The 23,364-nt window shown below is 43.0% G+C and overlaps 2 long non-coding RNA genes across 3 annotated transcripts in view; both read left to right on the forward strand.

Annotated features, from left to right (window-relative positions):
• LOC119862196 overlaps positions 1 to 23,364 on the forward strand; it is a 56,572-nt gene that overhangs the window by 21,330 nt on the left and 11,878 nt on the right. For both annotated transcript variants that reach the window (XR_005295195.2, XR_006274693.1), the window contains 3 exons: positions 12,802 to 12,923; positions 16,052 to 16,098; positions 16,590 to 16,671. This is a non-coding gene — a long non-coding RNA (uncharacterized LOC119862196). The remainder of the gene's footprint in view (positions 1 to 12,801; positions 12,924 to 16,051; positions 16,099 to 16,589; positions 16,672 to 23,364) is intronic.
• LOC122456064 lies at positions 17,281 to 21,807 on the forward strand. Its single transcript, XR_006274695.1, has 3 exons — positions 17,281 to 17,327; positions 17,787 to 17,788; positions 21,706 to 21,807. It is a non-coding gene; the product is annotated as an uncharacterized LOC122456064 (long non-coding RNA).

Genomic DNA, 23,364 nt, shown 5'->3' on the forward strand with positions numbered 1-23,364 from the left:
TGTTATACTTTCAAACAAGCACCAATGTGCTTTCTCCAATACTACTCTTCACACATGGGTAGAGCTCACCTCACTATTCTCCTTCAAATTCCTCTTTAAAACTCTTAGTTGTGATGCCTACAAAAAATCTTGATAAGGTAGGTGAGGTAATATCTTTTATTGGACCAACTTCTGTTGGGGAAAGAGACAAGTTTTCAAGTTACACAGAGCTCTTTTGATAACTGATAGGCAGCTGAGGTGCTGAGACCACTACCTGCCATGCTAACTAATATTTTCTCATTGTTTACTTGTGCTCCTTCTATTGATTGTATCCCCCGATTGCCTCTTGTATATTTTAGAGTGTAAGGTCTTGGGGAGATGGACTGTCTTTTTGTTGTTGTACAGTGCTTAGCACAACTGGGCCTTGATCTGACTGGGGCTCTGAAGTTCCTACAGAATATAAATAACATTGTTAGCTTGTTCATGTTACAGCACCATGAAGGGACCAAACCAGATCGGAGCAACCCAGGATTGATAGGGGATAAGGTGATCCATGGACCATTTTTTTCCTCAAATTACTTTAGATTTTTTTCCCCTGATGTTAGGTGAGAATAGAATTTGGCTAGTGCTTAATTTATAATGAAAGAGGTTCCAGGGCTCAATCAATTTTTTTTACTTTCATAACTGACTCAGCAAGCGCACAGGGTGCCAGGGCTATGAACTGCCAAGGTGCTGGGGGCTCAGCCCCGGCAAGCCCTGGCACAAGTTAAGCACTGAATATGGCCCCTTGTTGAAAAAGCTGCCTGCTAGTTTTTATTTCCTATAGTGTTTATCCACGACCAGGCAGGCCATTTTATATAATCTTGTGTGTGTGGTAAAATAGGTTCAGTAAAACACCTAACCTAAGTAGCAAATGCTAGCTTTTTATTTTGTAAGAATCCTTCTTGATGTCTGGGTGACTCATCAATTTTCCCATATTTTTTTAATCCAGTGATTTGCATGCTGTAAGGCTGTTAGTTATTTCCATTTCAGATTTAAATCCACCTTATACTTTTCAGATGGTTTTTGTGAAATTGTGGAGCATGGTTCTGACGTTTGAGTATAATATCTGAGACAAAACACTTGTCGCTTGCTGCCAGAGCCCGCTTGATTGCATGACAAGATCATAATGCATGGATTTTGTCTCATTCAAACACTCAACAATGCCAACAAGGGGCATCAAGGGACAATCCTGTTTGAAGACAGTCTGATTAGGGTCCAAAGAAAACTGATTTATTTAAATAGCAGAAATTGAAGGTTTGATTTTTCCAGCAGAGACTGACGATAAGACTCTTGATAAGACAAAGGTTAGCTTGGCAATACTGTTATAATCTCACCTTTCTGTGCATGGCCTTACAAGAGATGGTAGTGCAGAATCTTAATGTTCATCTTTCTTATTTGTTAGCAGCCAACTAAGCCATGTCACTTACAGAGCTTGGTGCGACACCTGAGAATAAAAAGTGCACAGACACTGTTAATGGCATTTGAGGGTCCTTGATTACATTTCACTGAATAAATATACATTTTCCCTTTAAGGATATTGAATAAGAAAATTAGCTACTCTAAAAAGGGATAGGGTGTAGATATTTATTGCCACAGGTATCTGAAATTAGCATCCATTCCTTCTGTCATCACTAAAATTCTTAAATATGGGTTACATCAATAAATTAGAAATGGTTACAGTGATTTTTCCAGGGATTATGATAAATATTTTACAGTTACCTGATATGGGAAAAACAGGAGAGATTGATGTTGTATTTGGTCAGAAGGTGGAAAAACTAATCAAGAACATACAGATTTCAGTGAGATTAAATACATAATCTCTATAGATTTCAGAGTAGCAGCCGTGTTAGTCTGTATTCGCAAAAAGAAAAGGAGTACTTGTGGCACCTTAGAGACTAACAAATTTATTAGAGCATAAGCTTTCGTGAGCTACAGCTCACTTCCGATGAATCCGATGCATCCAATGAAGTGAGCTGTAGCTCACGAAAGCTTATGCTCTAATAAATTTGTTAGTCTCTAAGATGCCACAAGTGCTCCTTTTCTTTTTTTGATAATCTCTATAGTTTGAGTTAAAGTAGGAGTAAAAATCCTGGCCATCTTGTTATACATAGTCTTTCTTCTCTGATTTTTCTCTTGAAGCATGGTTGCTTGTAGGCAAAACATTTGCAACAAAAAGCTAACATTGTTTCAGAAAGACATTTGCATTCTGATAGATTGCAAGGGCATATACACAAAAGAGAGAGATGCCTTTGTAAGAGTTAGATAATAACTATGCACTGAATAATTGTGGGGGCAGTCTAGCTAAAATGAACCTTGTACATTCAAGTTCAAGTGCATTATAGATTTAAAAAAAATGGTGTGGTTTCTCTGGAAGTGTAGAAGATATGTATAAACCAGCTTAATTGACTGGGTTTGTGTGCACGCTATTGTAAGACACATCTTTTTGCTGAATAAATCCTGCAGTATCATACACTTCAGGTGAAATCCAGACTTCACTGTGGCCTAGTTTTCATCCTTGCTATTTCTGTGAATAGTAATGAATTGCTAGACTGTTTTAGAAGGATTCTATAGGTTTAGATGCTTTGCAAAATTAGACAGAGATTCTACCTGTTGTCTATTTAACTATGACTGGGGCTGGAACTTAATGATATGCATGTACCAGGAACATAAAATGTATGTCTAGAGAGCTCTCTGATCATAACTATGTGGAATATATTTAGTGCAATGTTTCTTTTAAAGAAGATAAAATGCAGCCATTCAAAGTGAGTGATAAAGCTTAGGAAGTACCTTGGTTTGCAGTGTGCTACTTCATGCCTCATGATGTGGCTTAAAGTTATGTGATACACATTTACTATTGTCTAGAAATGGAGGCAAGATCTGCAGCGTACATTCTGTTAACAGCAGCACATCTCTATAAAAAACCTCTCAGTAAGTATGTTTGACTTGAGGTAATTATGGGTATTTATTAATCGTATGAGTACTAATAGCACTACATAACTTCTCATATTCTAAAGCTGTTTATATGTCACAGCTGTTTCTTACAGATGCCTTAGTGTCCTTTGTCCAACATGAACTAAATTTCAACTTTGAGTCTCAGGGGGCCCTCATGGGGGCATTGGAGCATGGCACAGGGAGGTCAGTCCCCGGAGTGAGGAGCAGGCCAGGGGCAATGGGGCATGGTGTGGCAGGGGTGGCCCCGCCGCACCCAGCCCAGTGCGAGGGCACTGTTTACAAACTGGCAGTCGCCAGACACACAGTGGCCTAACTGACCCTGTGCTGCCAGTGTACCCCTTCCCCTTGGGGATGGAACTGTGCCATGCCACACAGTCCCCCTACCAACACCCCCCTGGTTCTCTATGCCCAATGCTCCCCAGACCTGCCATACCCAGCACCCCCCACATATCCTCCCCACAAATACACAGCGTTCTGCACACCATCACACCTGCCCAGTGTCCCATGAAGATGCCCCACTAGCGTCCCAACACACACAGATCTCCCCCACTATCCAGTGCTCTTCCCCACAGCCCCACCACCACAACTAAACAGAGTCCCACACAGACCCCCCCTGCTCAGCACCCTAACACACACAGATCTCCCCCACCACCCTGCACCCCCTCAACAGACCCCCACACTACCTAGAACCCCAAAACAAACCTCCCCTACTGACCAGTGTCCCCCGCCCCTTCACAGCCCAGCACCCCCCTCATATAGCCCCCAAAGACCCACTCCTCCACGCCCTGCCCCCCAGCCGCACTCACTGGCCCTGCTGAGCCAGCACAGAGCAGGGATCCCCACACCCAGCACTGTGCTAAAGGGACAGGTCAGCTGAAACTCAGGAGCACAGAGTGGCCACGGCTCCATCCCCCAGGGCCCCACCCAGCCCTGTCCTCCTGGCGCTAGTGGTGCCTGTGGCGAAGAGGAGGCGTTTCCTTGCTAGGGCAGGGAGGAGCTGCCAACTTCCCCTGCCCATTGCTTCTGCACCGTGGCAGGGAGTAGTGGGCCCTGCCCCTGGGGACCCTGAAGCAGACAGTCCCCGGCCCAGAGGCTTGGAGTCACAGTGGCTGAGGCCTCCTCTCCACCCTGTGACTGCCTGCCAGTGACGGGGGTGGAAAGGAGCTAGGGTTGCCAACTTTTTAACTGCACAAAACCAAACACCCTAGCCCTGCCCCTTCCCTGAGGCCCCCCACCCCTGCTCACTACATTTCCCCTCTCTTGGTGGCTTGCTCTCCCCGAACCTCACTCACTCTCACTGGGCTGGTGTGGGAGGGAGTGAGGGCTCTGGGGTGGGCCTGAGGTTGAGGGATTTGGGGTGGAGGAAGGGGCTCCAGGCTAGGGGGTAGGGCCAAGAGATTTGGAATGTGGGAGGGAGCTGTGTATTGAGGTAGGGAGGGGTGAGTTCTCTGGGCTGGGGGTGCAGGCTCTGGGGATGAGGGGTTCAGGATGTGGGAAGGGGCTCTGGGCTAGGGTAGGGGGTTGGATGCAGGGGGTGAGGGCTCTGAGATGGGGGTGCAGGCTCTGGAATGGGGCCAGGGATGAAGAGTCTGGGAAGCAGGAGGGAGCTCTGGGTTGGGGGGGTCAGGGGATTGGGGCACAGGGTTGGGGCATGGGCTTACCTTTGGCGGCTCCTGGTCAGGGGTGCAGCGCGGGTGCTAAGGCAGGCTTCCTGCTTCTCCTGGCACTGCAGACGGAGCTGCGCCCTGGAAGCGGCCAGCAGGAGGTCCAGCTCCTAGGCAGTTGAGTTCAATAGATAAAGTGTTGAACTGGATTTGGAAGATAAATTCTGTTAATAGAATAAATCCATCACCTAAGAGAACAATTTTAATGGACACCACAAAAAGAAACTTTCCTCTAGCCCAATTACTTTCAAAGGGAGTTATCCACTAATCTATCAGCAAGGGTAGTGATAATTTACCAGGATGTAATTAACCAAGCTTCAGATGTCATAGTCAGTGAAACTTCACCAGCTTTATGTGGGGTCTTAACACCTCCTAACTGAACTGGATGGGTCAGTCAATGAAATTCTGCCACCTTGTACCATAATTATTAACTCTGCCAGTAGAATGTTGTGGTATTCTTTGAAAACATTTTTCTATCTTTTTGCATGTACAGCATACAAAATAACTTGACTTTGTCTTAATGTTCATGAAGGTTAAATAATGTACGGCTGTGGTTACAGCCAGACAGAGCAGATGGGGTCATTGCAATTGGATGGCTTTGCATATGTACCTGCATCATTCTTCCTGTCCAGGCCTGGGCATCTCCTGGCCAAATTGGCAAATTTAGCTATAACATATTGTGTGATGTGAACAAATTAATTAGGAAATGGGTGAGACCAGGAAACCAGTGGCGGTTACACTAGCCTTTTATTCTGGGAGAAAGAATATTAAATTTGTTATAGACATTTGTGTCTAAGCCAAATTTAAAATTCTTTCTCCCAGAATAAAAGGCTAGTGTAACTCTAACTGCAACATCTTTCCTTTCCCATTCATATCTGGGGATAACCAATTACTGTTTAGTAGAGCATATGTTTTCTCATGGATCATAGGATTAAGAGAAACCTTCATAAGGTCAGTTAGTAATTATATTTACTGTAAACTTTTGTGGATAGGATTTGAATGTTAAGCATGTATGTTGATTGTGCTGAGGAATACAATGCAGCCTTTGTCTATTCAGCAATGTCATTAATTGGTGTGGGAGAGAATGGCAATTTGCCAGTTTTATGAAGAATGAAGCATAAATAATTTAAATATTAGACTGACCATTAATCAGTTCAAAAATGAATGCTCCTGAAATATAAAGGGCACCAAAAATTCAGAAACTGCTCTGCAAAATTGGACTTTTAAATAGTGCACAGAACTTAAAGACAAATTTATATTGGTTTTTAATTTTTAATAAATTTTAAGTAACCACTCTTGCTCCAGGTTTTTCAGAGGTGACTAATGATTTTTGGGTGCTCAACCTGAGCTGCCTTAAAGGGGCAGACTTTCAGAAAGTGCCTTCTTCTGCAAATGAGACCATTTAAACTAATCTCAGGTTGGGCATCCAAAGTCACAAGGCATTTCAGAAAACCTCGGCTATATTTTCTATCTTCTCTGCCATTGAAATGTACAAATCTATATTCTTTGAAAACTCCATATAGCTTCCTTAATTCTTAGAGGGTTACTTTTGCTTATTTTTAGCTTTCCATTTTATTTGACTGCAAGGGCAGAAAGGTACAGAGCAAACATATGATAGGAGTACATTAGTCCTTCAATATGTGGGGAATAAGTTTACCCTTGTGGGTCTTGGCTGCTGTCCATCTGGTAGAGCTCTCCTTAAGAGGTTCCCTCCCGAGTTTTGATGTAGTCCTAAAATACTGTCCAATGATCCAATGTCCTTTTCCTTTCCCTGGGAGTTGGCAGTCGGTTTCTCCAAACTTCAGTGTCTGAGTTAGTGAATCTATTGGGATTGACCCAATTCATCCTACTGTAACTCCATTTGATTTTTGAAATTGCAGTCAATGGAGTTGCAGTGGGCATGAATTTGGGCAAATATCTCAGAACAGAGCAGTTCTGTCTCTGTCAGCATTGTAAGTGTTGGATGGTGAATTCTCTTTTTATATTTAAATGAACTCTCTGTTCTGTGCATTAGCACAGCAGTAAAACCTTTGTTTTACCTTCAGTTATCACTGTAATGATCTTTACAACGTGGTTCCCAAATCTGGAATTGCAATGGCAGTGTAACTGCATACCTATGTGCTCTCCTGCGCACACAACCAGCACTCTGCTGGTTAGTCTGTCTTTCTGGAAGCCTCTGCTCCAGCACAAGGGATTAGCAGCTCCCTCCTCCTATGTGCAGAATAAAAACCTGAGCATGCTTAGGACAGATTCTCTTCATCCCTGTAGGCACCTCTCAGCTAGGGTTCATTGCTGGTGGTTGACATAACCAGCCCATTATGCCTGGATATTTGGGATGGACAGTGGTAACTGTCAGTTCAAGAAACTTACAGTTATAAGCCTGATGTAAAGAAAATGTGTGTATGCTTCAGTTTTAATGAGTTGTCAGGGAAAAGTGTCTGAATTAATGTTAGACCTACAGGTCCGTGCACTCCTTGGCACAGGATATTTATAAAAAAAAATCCATTCCCAGAAATCCAGGTGGGTCAACACTGCCACCAAATACTTATTCTTCTGGAAGAAGAATAACTTGAATTACTGTATGTTTCAGTGCCTGTCAGCTATAATATCAGGGTACATCCCTGTGAGTAGGTCAGCAGAACATTATATAATAACAAAGTTATATAATAAAAGCCAGACAATGTCAGCAGATGTTTTGATTTGTAAGGGAGGAAGAAAATCAAATTGAGAAAATCAAATTGAGAGGGTCCCTTGTTTACTGTTGTATGACTTGAGATTGGTGAGTTCTGTTTATGAAGACATTTTCTTGGCTATATCCTTCATGCCCTTTACATTGATAGACTGTCAAACCTGCTGACAGATGTCTATTTTTAGTAATTTTTTTTATAGGCACAAACTTGTCAGTTGCTTATCCATTAAAATACTGATACTATTTTAATTCAGTTATGAAAAATGTCTAATCTGTCTTCACCTCCACAAAGCTAAACTACTTACAGGCTATTTTTTACAATGTTCTAGTCTCTTGTAAAAAAGAGCAATGAACTTTTCCCATCACTGAGGCAGATGTCAGCCCTGATATTCTGTTCCTGCTCTCTGCATAGATCTCCTACAAGGTACAGGATGGGGACAGTGGGTTACAGTCAGCCATGCAGTAAAACAGAGCACTTCTACTGACTTTACTGAAGTTACACTTACAGGTGAAATCTTACAGGTTTCAGAGTAGCAGCTGTGTTAGTTTGTGTTCGCAAAAACGAAAAGGAGTATTTGTGGCACCTTAGAGACTAACAAATTTATTTGAGCATGAGCTTTCGTGAGCTACAGCTCACTTCATCGGATGCATTCGGTGGAAAATACAGTGGGGAGATTTATATACACACACAGAGAACATGAAACAATGGGGTTTTATCATACACACTGTAAGGAAAGTGATCACTTACGATGTGCTATTACCAGCGGGGGGCGGGAGGAGGAAAACCTTTTGTGGTGATAATCAAGGTGGGCCATTTCCAGCAGTTAACAAGAACGTCTGAGGAACAGTGGGGGGTGGGGTGAGGGAAGAAATAACGTGGGGAAATAGTTTTACTTTATGTAATGACTCATCCAGTCTCTATTCAAGCCTAAGTTAATTGTATCCAGTTTGCAAATTAATTCCAATTCAGCAGTCTCTCGTTGGAGTCTGTTTTTGAAGTTTTTTTGTTGAAGGATAGCCACTCTCAGGTCTGTAATCATGTGACCGGAGAGATTGAAGTGTTCTCCGACTGTTTTTTGAATGTTATAATTCTTGACATCTGATTTGTGTCCATTTATGGGAGACAGGCCAGTCCTTGCTTACAGACAGCCCCCAACCTGAAGCAAATACTCACCAGCAACCACACACCACACAGCAGAACCACTAACCCAGGAACCTATCCTTGCAACAAAGCCCGTTGCCAACTCTGTCCACATATCTATTCAGGGGACACCATCACAGGGCCTAATCACATCAGCCACACTATCAGAGGCTTGTTCACCTGCACATCCATCAATGTGGTATATGCCATCATGTGCCAGCAATGCCCCTCTGCCATGTACATTGGTCAAACTGGACAGTCTCTACGTAAAAGAATAAATGAACACAAATCGGACATCAAGAATTATAACATTCAAAAACCAGTCGGAGAACACTTCAATCTCTCCGGTCACACCATTACAGACCTAAATCTCCCCACTGTATTTTCAACTGAATGCATCCGATGAAGTGAGCTGTAGCTCACGAAAGCTTATGCTCAAATAAACTTGTTAGTCTCTAAGGTGCCACAAGTACTCCTTTTTCTTTTTTACACTATCTTACAACAGGGCTCAGTTTTCCCAGTTTCTTTATCTTAAAAGACCAGACTTGAAAATGTCTATTTTTGACCACCTGTGAAAACATTAAAACTTACTGTTTTAAATCACCCATCTTATGCTGCTAAAAATTAATTTCCTGTTTAAAAAAAAAAGTTAATTGCAAGACAGGTTAAGGTAAAACCTAGTGAGGAAGTTTCTGAAGTCTCCTCTCAGATTGCCCTCTTAACAGGAAAGGTTATTCTTTTTTTCTTCAGAATATTTTTAGTGGTCAGCGTAGAGGATATTTCTCTACTAATAGAAAGACATAGAGCTCTTCCTGCAGGAGACCGGGTGGTATCACTAAGGTGATATGTTTCTGAGGAGTTCACTGCATAGCACAATACTGACCAAGTGATGGATTGGCACTACTAAGGGGAATGTGCATGATGTCAGCATCAAGAAAGGATGATTAGGGAAAAACAATGTGCTACTAGTGTGTTGCTCTCCCTCCACAGAATAATGGAGTTCAGAATGCACTCTGATGCTTGGAAAGGGAGCCTTATTAGTAAAACAAGAATTAAAAGCCTTCCACACACTCGAATATATGGGAGCATAGGTATTGACAAAGCCCAGTGCTTGAGTGTAACTGGAATATCCATTGTGTAGACACTGGCACATATGCCCCATGGTTGGTTTGGGTGCAATCCTCAATTAGGCTCATATTCCCCAACTTGACAAAAGCTTTCAGAGTACTGTTTTGAATATAATTGTTGCTATTTTATTCCACAGCACTCTGCCTTTTCTCAACATCATTTATTCCATAGTAGGTTTTAAATTAGAGTATCATTCACCTCTCTCTGCCTTTTGGATGGGAACCTCAGAGTCAGAACACAAGTTCCTGAAGCATTAGTCAGACTTCCATTTGGAGAATGGGTCAGTTCTGGGGTCTTCCAGACCAATAGGCTGCCTGAGAAATTTACCCGTCTTTACTAGACAGTTTTGTCATAGTCTTTGTCCTAAGGAACTCATGTAAATTCACTTAAGACTAAGGGACTGACTTCTCCTCTCGCGCGTGTGTGAATCAGGAATAATTCCAGTGAATTCATGTCTGTAGAAGTGAGGAAAAATCAGACCCAAGGTATTAAAAAACAAACAAACAAACCCAACATCCTTCATGACCGTAGATCTAAATGTAATCCATAGTTCAGAATAAACGCTTGAGAAAGGAGAGGGCTGTAACTCTAGTTTCATTTTAGGCCATGTCTACACTAGCACTTATGTTGGCAAAACTTTTGTCACTCAGGGGTGTAAAAAAAACCACACACACACCCCAAGCAACATAAGTTTTGCTGGCATAAGTGCTCATCTGCACAATGCTATGTTGGCAGGAGACATTCTCCCGCTGACATAGCAACCGCCACTCGTTGCCCTGGTGTTATTATGACAACGGGAGAGCTCTCTCCTATTGGCATAACGCAGCTACATGAGCACTCTTACAGCAGCACAGCTGTATCACTGTAAGCTTGTAAGTGTGGAGAAGTTGTTAGTACGCAGATCTTTCTAAATGCAGCTGAGATAGAGATCCCACAGAGTCTATTCTTTAGTGTGGACCTGCATTAGCTGTTAGTTTGTAAATAGGGCCTTGAGCATATTACATGAAAGTAAAATGTATTGAATGAAAGAGAGCCTATATTTCTTTTGTCTTTTCTCTCTGCCTGCACTACCATTAATCAACCAACTTTACTGAGATATGGAGGCAACTTGTTGTAAATGTTAGTACAAGCAGTTTGGAGCTCATGGAGACCAAATCTGTCTGGCATTTTGCGTGGATTGGACATACCATAGCAGGAGGTGACTCCAAAGGAAATAGCACATTAAGAGGAATGAATATTTATTTTTAAAGCAGCATGGTGTCCTTCAAAGCTTAAAGGTATTAGGCCTCTGTCCCAGAGGAACATTGAGTGCAAGTATTGAACATCACAACAGCAACATTACAGGGAACTGTTCCTGTGATGATGATGGTCGTGGTGGTTCAGGCTTAAAACTGATATAGTGCCTTTCATCTCTTCAGTTCAGGTTCTTATACAGTCCTTATCACCATGGTATCTGAGTATCATTCAGAAGTGCTTTGAGCATTAGCAGCACTGGAATAAATTGCCTATGGAGTTTGTGGAATCTCCATCATTGGAGGTTTTTAAGAGCAGGTTAGACAAATACCTGTCAGGGATGGTCTAGGTAATATTTAGTCCTGCCTTGAGTGCAGGGGGCTGGTTTAGAAGACCTCCTGAGGTCCCTTCCAGTCCTATGATTCTCTGTGGTTCATTCTTTCTTCCCTCTCCTTTCCACTGGGAAACTGTAGGGGATTTTATTCAACACATGTGCATACAGTGTTGTATTATATTAGCAAAGGCAGGGTTGAAGTGTGCCTTGCACTTGAAAGAGCTGAGATGCTCAAAGTGATTCATAACTGCCAATGCAGGTGGATGCTATTCCTATTTTATAGATTGGAACAGGGAGGTCCAGAAATTTGACTTACCCAAGGTCACAGTGATTCAGTGGTGAGGAGGAAATGATATTTAGATCTCCTGACAGCAGTGATGGTCTATTCACTAATCAATGTTGCCTAATGAATTTCCCCAAAGAAGTTGCTGTAAGAGCTCTCCATTGTTGCTAAGGAAAAGCAGTTTGAACCAGTGAATAGGTTTTTTAGCAGTTAGTGCTCACGCTTCAAAATTTCTGTGCAGTTGAGCATACTTAGCAGTAAAACCTGGGACCGGGAGACTTATTGGCAATCGCACAAAAGGGTGTTTCAGAGCAGAACTCAACTCCACGGGCAGAGCTGTGCGAGAGTAATGGATTACAGGCTGTTAGTTTCTCACTTTTGATAATAAAATATGGTGGTGTCTTGTGTGTAAATTGCGTAGGTCTACAAATGAGTTCTGAGGAATTAAGGGGGATGCTTAAGAGCAAGACCTTGATGGTACTGCACCCAAATACTGCAGGTAAAATATTTAAGGTTAGGAGAAAGTGGTGAGCAAGAAGACAGGAAACATGGCTGAGCTGGTGTGGAGGAAGTGTTCAGTAGAAAGGAGTTCTTAAACAATTAAGCCTTTATTTGTAATGTGTGGGACAGGATACATTTAAACAGAGTTTAAATTACTCTAGTGTGTGGGGGGGGATGCAAACAGAGATCTGATATAAGCTCCATTTAATTAAGTTGCATTTGCTTATACCAGGTTTTAAATTTGGCCCAGGATGTGGGGAGAGTTTAATGACAGGCATTCGGGTTGTGGAAAGGACAAGCATATTGGAGTGCCTGTAGAGAGGCCTTTGGAGAGAGAAGAAAAAGCAGGTAAAATGAAGGCCATTTAAGCAAGGCCAGGAAAACTTCATTGTGGAATGATTCCATAAACTCTAGGGAGAAGAAATAGATTTAAGGAAAAAATCAGGAAATAATCCAGGAAAGATCCAGCAAGTAATTAGACCACCACATAGGGGAAGCTTCAAATGTGCCTGTATGCAAGAGGCATGACCAAAAAAACCTAGCCAAAAACCATGGAGAAATGGAAACATATGCATAGAGGGGATTTCAGTGTGAAGGGATTAACTGAAAGACTTAAATAATCTGAAGACAAATCTAGAATAGAGGAGTTTTAGAAACCACAATAGCAATGAAATAATTACTACAAGCAATTTTAAAAATGAAATCGCTCGCACAGAACAAAATCTATGTGTGCAACTCAGTCCAGAGAAAACAACTTAGAACTGGAGGGTGGTCGAAACTCTACAAATTTTCCTAAATCTCATTGATCAATTTTAGTCATTATTCTGACAGAAAACATTATATGTCTTGTTACAGGAATGAAAGGCTGGACTGGGACTTGGCCTACATTGCTCATGTGAAGAACTAAGGGGGATGAAGGGGACTCCACTTGCATTTCTGCTTGGACTACTTACATATCGGGCCCATGTCATGTAGGTGTAAGTATGCTGCAAGCTGTGTGTTGGCTTATTTTCCAGCCACCTAGAAATGGTTGGGTGGGGAATGGGCTGAGCCTTGACTCAATCCTTTCTACTCACTGTTTAGCAAAGCTGATCCACCATAGCGAGGGGTAGCTGTGACAGACTTTCCTGGGGTGCAACCTGGAACTGGGATACTACGGAGCCCTCTCAAGCTGTGCGACTATGACTAGCTATAGTCCTCTCTAGGACTTGCACGGATACAGCCATACACAAACAGGGACACTTCCAGCAGCAGTTACATGAATGCTTTCACTAGCCACTCATAAACCAACAATAAAGAGGCTTCAGCCAGCCCCCCAACCCAGCTCCCCAGCCTAGGACCCCAGACCTGTATCATCTTGCCCTGGTCAAAAGCCTCATCAGGGTAAATTTATTTTCCAGTCCACCATTTCCTCAATGTAGAGAGAACAATGCACCAGCCCCCATTCCTGAGCAGATTTCCCTTTGCACTTCAAACAGCACACTGTTTTAAGTAAAAAAAATATAAAACAAATTTATTAACTACAGAAAGATTGTAAGTGATTATAAGTAATAGCATACAGATCAAAGTTGATTACCTAAGAAATAAACTAAGTTACAATTTAAGTTCTATACTACTCCTGGGGAAATTCTGTGCCCCTGCGGGGGTGCAGAATTCATAACTTCCACAGATTTCTTGGCTTCCCTGCAGAAAAATGGGGAGCAAAGAAATCTGTGGGGAACACACCCCTTTTTCCCATCATCTTGGGCATGTCTGCTGGGAGCAGCCGGCAGCAGAGAGCAGATCGCTGCGGGGGGAGGAGGGAGGCTGGGTGTGTGTGCATGGAGAGATGTTAAGGGGGTGAGGCTTGGCGCCTGCCTGTGTGGGAACAAGTGAGAGAGACTCACTATGTCCCGCTCACTCGCTGTTGTTGCATCCCGGGCTTGGAGGCATAGGGCAGTGTGAAGCAGGCTCTGTCCCTGAGGCAGAGCAGAAATGTAACAACTAAGCAGGCAGGCTGCTAATTTCCCATTGTTAGTTAATTGTTCCCATTCTTAGTCAATTAACAGGTTTCAGAGTAGCAGCCGTGTTAGTCTGTATTCGCAAAAAGAAAAGGAGTACTTGTGGCACCTTAGAGACTAACAAATTTATTAGAGCATAAGCTTTCGTGAGCTACAGCTCACTTCATCCGATGCATCCGATGAAGTGAGCTGTAGCTCACGAAAGCTTATGCTCTAATAAATTTGTTAGTCTCTAAGGTGCCACAAGTACTCCTTTTCTTTTAGTCAATTAAGGCTCCTTTACTTTTCCAGAGTGGTGTAAAGGAGCCTTATTATAAATAACAATAACGGAGTCCTCAGCTAGGAAGGTCTGTGCTTTCTCCAATTTTTTCCTGTGCCAGACAGGCACAATGAGGTTAGATTACAGCTCAGGATCTCTTTTACTTATCCATTTAAAAAAATGCAGGAAAATGACTAGCAAAACTGTATGACTTTCATGTGTGAAAGTCTGAGCAATTTAAAGCGACATTCTACTTTACAGAACACCAAACACCAAAATAAAAGTAATGTAATTTAAATGAAAATCCAGGGTTATTACTGGAATGAGTGTATTGGTTACCCAGTATTTGTAACTTAACTTTCACGTGTTTTGGAAATGCTGAACATTTATTATGAATTTTTTCTATATGGTAGTTTAAATAAATTACCAAAATAAGTGAAACTAGTGTGATTATACTGCATTATTTTGACAAATAAAATATGCAGATTTTTTTAGAATTTTGGCTCTTTTGGTGCAGAATTTTGGATTTTTTGGCATAGAATTCCTGCAGGAGTACTAAACACTAGACATAACTTGAAATAAACAGTGTCTTACCATGATGGTACAAACAGTCCACCAATTTTCCATAGACCGGCTCAGATTCTGTCTTTCCCTCCTGAGACCCCCTTCCCTGGTGCAGTCTTTGTTCCTAAGGTGCTTCCAGGTGTTGAGTTGTAAGGGGAGTGAAGCCAAGTGGTGAAGTCACTTCCCCCTTTTATAGCTTCTTCCATGTGGAGGGAACTTCATTGTTCCAAGCAAAGTCCCCAGCACAGTTTGTGAAAAAATACAGGCACAAGTTGGAGTCCAGTATCACATGCCCTTGCCTGCTTCAGTGAGTCATGGGAGGGGCCATTACCCATATTTTGGCTAGAACATTCACAGGAAAGATCATTAGGTGAGAATAAGCTGTTCCCATGGCCCATTGTTTTAGCTGATGGGCCATTACCTTGAATAGTCCATTCACAATATGCTGGCTAGACTGGATGTAAATTAACTTGTGGGAATTGCCTAGGAGCACATTTGAAATGCAGATGCGTAGTTAATATTCATAATTCTAGATACAAAAATGATACATGCATACAAATAGGATAATCATATTCTGCAAACCAAACTTTTCCATTGACACCTCACATGACATATGTTGTACAAGATGCATCATAATCCTAGCATAAACATATCACTATGGTGAATGAGGTGCAAAGTGTCACAGTAGTGTGTGTGTGGTAACTTGCCACTGATAATGGACCAGGAACAAATAACTACTCCACTCCTCTCTGAGCAAGGAAATACTGGGGAAAGAATTTCGACAGAGGTGTATATCATGTTGCCCAGCAACTGCTTCTAGAGTGGTGCACAGAGGATCTATCTAAAGTCACAATCTAGTCTTAAAGTGCTGTTGTGCACACCATGGACTGGAGAGGGAAGAAGAAACCTATCAGGTTTATAAACAATAGTGCAGGCCAATTGATTTTACAAGTATCAAAATAAGCTACTTCTAACAAAAAACAAGCACTATCCTGCAACAAATAAAAAATTCTCTTTCAAGCTAAAATTTTTTCCTTTGGATTTTATATTCCTGGATGCCTTATTTTGTGCTGAGCCTACTGGATTTTATTTATCATGATCAAAGTTTCTGGTGAAAAGTAGAATGGAAAATGAATAATAATAATAATAATAATAATAAAAATTATGCTCCTTTCCACAAAACTATTCTATCTTTCTCTTTTTTAAAAAAAGTACTCTCAAATAGTCCTTATCACATATAATTATTGTTTTCACATCTGAATTTTTTTTTTCTCCTTTGTAGATTTCATTACTCTGAAGGATTTTTCTCCCCTTGAAGCTCAAGCAAAGGTAAAAATTAGAATAAAATAAAAATTGGAGTTCAGGTACAGCTACTTTGCCTAAGGAAAAGCAAGAAGTTTTGCAACCCACCGGCGGCTGTCAGCAGAGTTCTTGTGAGAAATTATACAAGGTGCAGAATCTTGGAGGGGGAAGGAGGGTGCTGGGACTCAAGCATTGGGCTCTATTCCTGGTTTCCCCATTGATTCCTGTGACCTTTGTCAAGTCAATATTTCTTTGTGCCACAGTTTTCGTATCTCAAAAAGTGGTGGTGTGAGGTGTTACTCTGTTGTGTAAGGCATTCTGAGGCTGGCATTTTCTTTAGGAATAGAGAGTATTCTTAAGATTGGGGCTAGATGAGCTAGTTTAGAAAAAAAATTGAACCTACCCCAGACCTTTGCCCAGAACTGAGTTGAAAGTTGTATGGAGGTTCAAAAGTCTGGTTAACACTTCAGCTAACTTTCTCCTGTTTTCACGGTGGCATCCATGTGCCTGCTGAGAAGAAATGAAAGGGACAAAATACCAAAAGAAGCAATGATCCCTGTATTTCTGTACTCACCAGAAGGAGGAAACACTTGAAATCTAGTAAGTGTCTGTTCTTATCCAAATCAAACAGAAGCTTTGAATTTTGTGTGGTTCAGTAATTGCTTTGTGTGAACCAACAGGAGTAACCAACACTTCACATCTATCCTCTTTTTAAAAGGTTACTTGTGAATTCAGTTAAATGAGAAAAAAAATTAATCCCTGGTGTAGTTTCACTAATTCATCAACTTCACACTATATGGATGGATTTGTCCTCATTTAAGAGGGCTTCTTAGAATACTCTGTCCATAGCAGCTAAGGTTGGGTGTTTTGAATCAGGTTTAGGGCCACTAATTCCCTTAAACTCCTTAGAAAATCCCAGTCTAAAACTTTACATATGTAGAAACCTTAATTGTAGTAATAATTAATGGAAGGGCTAAAAATATATGGGTTGACATTTCCAGGAATGTAATGGAATGGACAACTGTTGTGTATCTTAGTGTGGTTGAGTTGGTAATACATTTTCAAAAGTTGGAGGTGGACATCAATACTTATATTGCAATAAAACTAGAGGTCCCAAGAGAGATAGGGCTCGCATCATGCTAGTCACTGTGTAAACTTGCAGGAGCTGTCCCCTGTCCCAAAGAGCTTTGGTCAAGATTTTTTTAAGGTATTGAGGCATTGCTCTGCTTGACATTGCAATGTCTAGTTGACTAAGGGTATGTCTACACTACAAAATTAGGTCAAATTTATAGAAGTCGGTTTTGTAGAAAGCGTTTTTATACAGTTGAGTGTGTGTCCCCCACACAAATACTCTACGTGCATGCAGTCGGCGGACTGTATCCACAGTACCGAGGCAACCGTTGACTTCCGGTGCTTTGCACTGTGGGTAGCTATCCCACAGTTCCCACAGTCTCCACCGCCCATTTGAATTCTAGTAGAAATCCAGTGCCTGATGGGGCTAAAACATTGTCATGGGTGGTTCTGGGTACATATTGTCAGGCCCCCGTTCCCTTCCTCTCTCCGTAAAAAGCAAGGGCAGACAATTGTTTTGCGCCTTTTTTCTTGAGTTACCTGTGCAGACGCCATACCACAGCAAGCACGGAGCCCGCTCAGCTGACCATCACCATATGTCTCCTGGGTGCTGGCGGACATGGTATCGCATTGCTACGCAGCAGCAGTTTATTGCCTTTTGGCAGCAGACAGTGCAGTATGACTGGTAGTGGTCGTCGACGTAGTCCTGGGTGTTCTTTTAACCGGGTGCCTGGGCAAACATGGGAGTGACTCAGCCACGTCATTTCCCTTGTTTTGTCTCATGGCGATTGAGTCCTACCGGCAGTGCACTGTCTTTTAATCTGCAGCCAGCAGAAGATGATGGCCAGCAGTCATGCTGTACTGTCTTCTGCCGAGCACCCAGGAGGTGATGATGGCTAGCGGTCGTACTGCACGGTCTGCTGCCAGCAACATGTATAAAGATAGATGAAGTGGCTCAAAGCAAGAAATAGACCAGATTTGTTTTGTATTCATTTTCTCCTCCCTTTCTCCTCCCTCTGTGAAATCAACGGCTTGCTAAACCCAGTTTTGAGTTCTATCCTCGAGGCAGCCATTCAGTTTCTCACAAAGCCACTCCCTTTGTTGATTTTAATTCCCTGTAAACCAACCCTGTAAGCCATGTCGTCAGTCGCCCCTCCCTCAGGGCAACGGCAGACAATCGTTCTGCTCCTTTTTTCTGTGCAGGCGCCATACCACGGCAAGCATGGAGCCCGCTCAGATCACTTTGACAATTAGGAGCACATTAAACACCACACGCATTATCCAGCAGTATATGCAGCACCAGAACTTGGCAAAGCGAAACCGGACGAGTACGCGATGTCAGCACGGTTACGAGAGTGATGAGGACATGGACACAGACTTCTCTCAAAGCACGTGCCCTGGCAATGTGGGCATCATGATGCTACTGGGGCAGGCTCATGTGGTGGAATGCCGATTCTGGGCCCGGGAAACAAGCACAGACTGGTGGGACTGCATAGTGTTGCATGTCTGGGACAATTCCCAGTGGCTGCGAAACTTTCGCATGCATAAGGGCACTTTGATGGAACTTTGTGACTTGCTTTCCCCTGCTCTGAGGCGCAAGAATACCAACATGAGAGCAGCCCTCACAGTTGAGAAGCGAGTGGCAATAGCTCTGTGGAAGCTTGCAATGCCAGATAGCTACCGGTCAGTCGGGAATCAATTTGGAGTGGGCAAATCTACTGTGGGGGCTGCTGTGATGCAAGTAGCCAATGCAATCAAAGATCTGCGGATATCAAGGGTAGTGACCCTGGGAAATGTGTTTCACCAACATCAATGTGAGATGGCTGGGAAAGGTACATGACGCTCGCATCTTCAGGAACTCTGGTCTGTTTCAAAAGCTGTAGGAAGGGACTTTCTTCCCAGACCAGAAGATAACCGTTGCAGATGTTGAAATGTCTATAGTTATCCTTGGGGACCCAGCCTACCCCTTATGGCTCATGAAGCCATACATAGGCAGCCTGGAGAGTAGTCGGGAGCTGTTCAACTACAGGCTGAGCAAGTGCAGAATGGTGGTTGAATGTGCATTTGGATGTTTAAGAGCACGCTGGCACAGTTTACTGACTTGGTTAGACCTCAGCGAAACCAATATTCCCATGTTATTACTGCTTGCTGTACGCTCCACAATATCTGTGAGAGTAAGGGGGAGACGTTTATGGCGGGGTGGGAGGTTGAGGCAAATCGCCTGGCTGCTGGTTACGCGCAGCCAGACACCAGGGCGGTTAGAAGAGCACAGGAGGGTGCGGTGCGCATCAGAGAAGCTTTGAAAACCAGTTTCATGATTGGCCAGGCTACGGTGTGAAAGTTCTGTTTGTTTCTCCTTGATGAAACCCCCTGCCCCTTGGTTCACTCTACTTCCCTGTAAGCTAACCACCCTCCCCACCTCCCTTCGATCACCACTTGCAGAGGCAATAAAGTCATTGTTTCTTCACATTCATGCATTCTTTATTAATTCATCACACAAATAGGGGGATAATTACCAAGGTAGCCGAGGAGGGGTGGTGGAGGAGGGAAGGACAAGGCCGCACAGCACTTTAAAAGTTTAGAACTTATTGAATGCAGCCTTCTGTTACTTGGACAATCCTCTGGGGTGGAGTGGCTGGGTGGCCGGAGGCCTCCCACCGTGTTCTTGGGTGTCTGGGTGAGGAGACTATGGAACTTGGGGATGAGGGCAGTTGGTTACATAGGGGCTGTAGCGGCGCTGTGCTCCTGCTGCCTTTCCTGCAGCTCAACCATACGCTGGAGCATATTAGTTTGATCCTCCAGCAGCCTTAGCATTGAATCCTGCCTCCTCTCATCACGCTGCCGCCACCTTTCAGCTTCAGCCCGCCACTTACTCTCTTCAGCCCGCCACCTCTCCTCCCGGTCATTTTGTGCTTTCCTGCACTCTGACATTATCTGCCTCCATGCATTCGTCTGAGCTCTGTCAGTGTGGGAGGACAGCATGAGCTCAGAGAACATTTCATTGCGATTGCCTTTTTTTTGCCTTCTAATCTTCGCTAGCCTCTGGGAAGGAGAAGATCCCGTGATCCTTGAAACACATGCAGCTGGTGGAGGAAAAAAAAGGGACAGTTGTATTTGAAAAGACACATTTTATAGAACAATGGGTACACTCTTTCACGGTAAACCTTGCTGTTAACATTACATACATAGCATGTGTGCTTTCGTTACAAGGTCGCATTTTACCTCCCCCCACCACGTGGCTAACAGCGGGGAACATTTCTGTTCAGCCACAGGCAAACAGCCCAGCAGGAACGGGCACCTCTGAATGTCCCCTTAAGAAAAGCACCCTGTTTCAACCAGGTGACCATGAATGATATCACCCTCCTGAGGATAACACAGAGAGATAAAGAATGGATGTTGTTTGAACACCAGCAAACATACACTGCAATGCTTTGTTCTACAATGATTCCCGAGTACGTGCTACTGGCCTGGAGTGGTAAAGTGTCCTACCATGGTGGATGGAATAAGGCTACCCTCCCCAGAAACCTTTTGCAAAGGCTTTGGGAGTATATTCAGGAGAGCCACGAATGCCAGGGCAAATTAATCATTAAACACGCTGGCTTTTAAACCTTGTATAGTATTTTAAAAGGTACACTCACCAGAGATGCCTTCTCCGCCTGGCGGGTCCGGGAGGCAGCCTTGGGTGGGTTCGTGGGGTACTGGCTCCAGGTCCAGGATGAGAAACAGTTCCTGGCTGTCGGCTGTTGTTTGCTGTGAACTATCTACCACCTCCTCATCATTGTCTTCCTCGGCCCCAAAACCTGCTTCTGTGTTGCCTCCATCTCCATTGAAGGAGTCAAACAACACGGCTGGGGTAGTGGTGGCTGAACCCCCTAAAATGTCATGCAGCTCATCATAGAAGCGGCATGTTTGGGGCTCTGACCCGGAGCGGCCGTTCGCCTCTCTGGTTTTTTGGTAGGCTTGCCTCAGCTCCTTAAGTTTCACGCGGCACTGCTTCGGGTCCCTGTTATGGCCTCTGTCCTTCATGCCCTGGGAGATTTTCACAAATGTTTTCGCATTTTGAAAACTGGAATGTAGTTCTGATGGCACGGATTCCTCTCCCCATACAGCGATCAGATCTCGTACCTCCCGTTCGGTCCATGCTGGAGCTCTTTTGCGATTCTGGGAATCCATGATGGTCACCTCTGCTGATGAGCTCTGCATGGTCAGCGGCAGCTTGCCACACTGGCCAAACAGGAAATTGAAATTCAAAAGTTTGCGGGCCTTTTCCTGTCTACCTGGTCAGTGCATCTGAGTTGAGAGTGCTGTCCAGAGCGGTCACAATGGAGCACTCTGGGATAGCTCCTAGAGGCCAATACCATCTAATTGTGTCCACAGTACCCCAAATTCGAACCAGCAAAACCGATTTCAGCACTAATCCCCTTGTCGGTGGTGGAGTAAGGAAATAGATTTTAAGAGCCCTTTAAGTCAAAAAAAGGGCTTCGTCATGTGGATTGGTGCAGGGTTATATTGATTTAACGCTGCTAAATTTGACCTCAACGCCTAGTGTAGACTGGGGCTTAGACTAAGTGTCTAAATCACTTCTGAAAATGAGACTTGATCTCCTAAGTCAGTTAGTGCTGAAGAGAGCCATTTTGGAAAACCTGGGGCTTTGTCTACATAAACAAAACTAAGGGTCAGATGTAGGAAGTACGTTTGACAGATGGGGAACTGAGGCACAACAGACACTGTGACCCACCCAGGGTTGTGTGAGGAAGTCTGTGGTGGAACAAGGAACTAAATCCAGATCCGAGTCTCAGACTAGTGCCACAACCCCAAAACGATTTTTCCTTTCAGTGTACGCACATGGTGATAGTGATATGGCTAAATGTCACTGTAAGTTAGACTGAAAATGTTTTGGGTCTAACAGATTCCCTCTCCCACCCTCTTACTTTTACACCCTAGAGTTCGATTTTGGATCTGTGAGTCATGACCTTTTGAGATCTGTATAATGCTTGAGTTCAGGCACGGCAATATTAATGGAGATGAAGTATAGCTGCCCTTAGCATTCCATTGCTAGAGCATTACAAATCCTATCTTAGGGCCTAAAATAAATTCTAAACTAGGTCACTTCTCTTCATTTGAGTGGTGTGTTTTAAAAGTAATTTTATTGAACGCTAGCCAATCAAATGACCTTTTTTTTTTTTTTTTTTTTTTAAATTTCCAGGAAAATGTGACCTAATTTAGGATCGTTCACAAATAACTGTCAAAAATGGCTTTTGATATGTCAATGAAGTTTTGAATGTGTTCCTTTACAGTGTATAACTTCAAACAAACAAACAGCTACATTACATGCATCACAGTGTGCACCAAAGGCTGGCCGGACTCCTGGATCCTATGCCTGACTTGCTATGTGACATTGGGCAAGTCACTTAACCCTGTTTCCCGACCTGAGCCCTACCGCTATGGGGGTGTTTTGAGATTTCATTAACTAACGTGTTTATCTCTATAGTGTAAAAATGTGTGTGGTGCTTTCTAGGCATATACAATACAGTGTGTGTATTTTGAAATTCTCAGATGAAAGGTGCTGTTTAAGTGCAAAATATTATTCTGGTGCTGTTGACTTGTCAATCAAATTGCATAGCTACTATAAAGTAAATACAAACTGGCTTTTCTAAAGACATTTCTAAAGAATGTTTTGTCTGCTGCCTGATGTGGACACCACATATTAGATCTATCTATCTATCTTTAAAATGAAATGCTGGCTTTATAGTAGTTATAAAAGAGCATGCTGTTATAGGGTAAACTGAGTTATGTGACTTGCCTAAGGTCACCTAGCAAGTCATGTGAGTCAGGAATAGGCTCCAGGAATCCTGATTTAGTGCTCTGCTTTAGCCTTTGGAGCATACTCTTTTGGATGTAAAACTGCTGTTTTTCTTGCTGTTTGCTCTAAGTTATTTATTGTAAAGGAGAACATTCAAAACCTCACTGACATCAACAATAATTTTTGACTGTTATTTGTGAGCAATCCTAAAGTAGGTCAAATCTCTGAAAATAAAAACATTAAGCTGTTGCTTTTCTTAAATGATTCGGAACCGAAACACTCTCACCTTTAATGCCCAGCTAAAAGCATTATATTGATCTTTTCTTTATTACAGGCCTGCTTGCACTGGTGGTAACTGTCATATGTATGTAAAGATTATAGGTGTGAATTTCAATGGAGTAGATTTACAATTTAAAAAT

The sequence above is a fragment of the Dermochelys coriacea genome, chromosome 10 (assembly GCF_009764565.3).
Source record: "Dermochelys coriacea isolate rDerCor1 chromosome 10, rDerCor1.pri.v4, whole genome shotgun sequence".
NCBI lineage: Eukaryota > Metazoa > Chordata > Testudines > Dermochelyidae > Dermochelys > Dermochelys coriacea.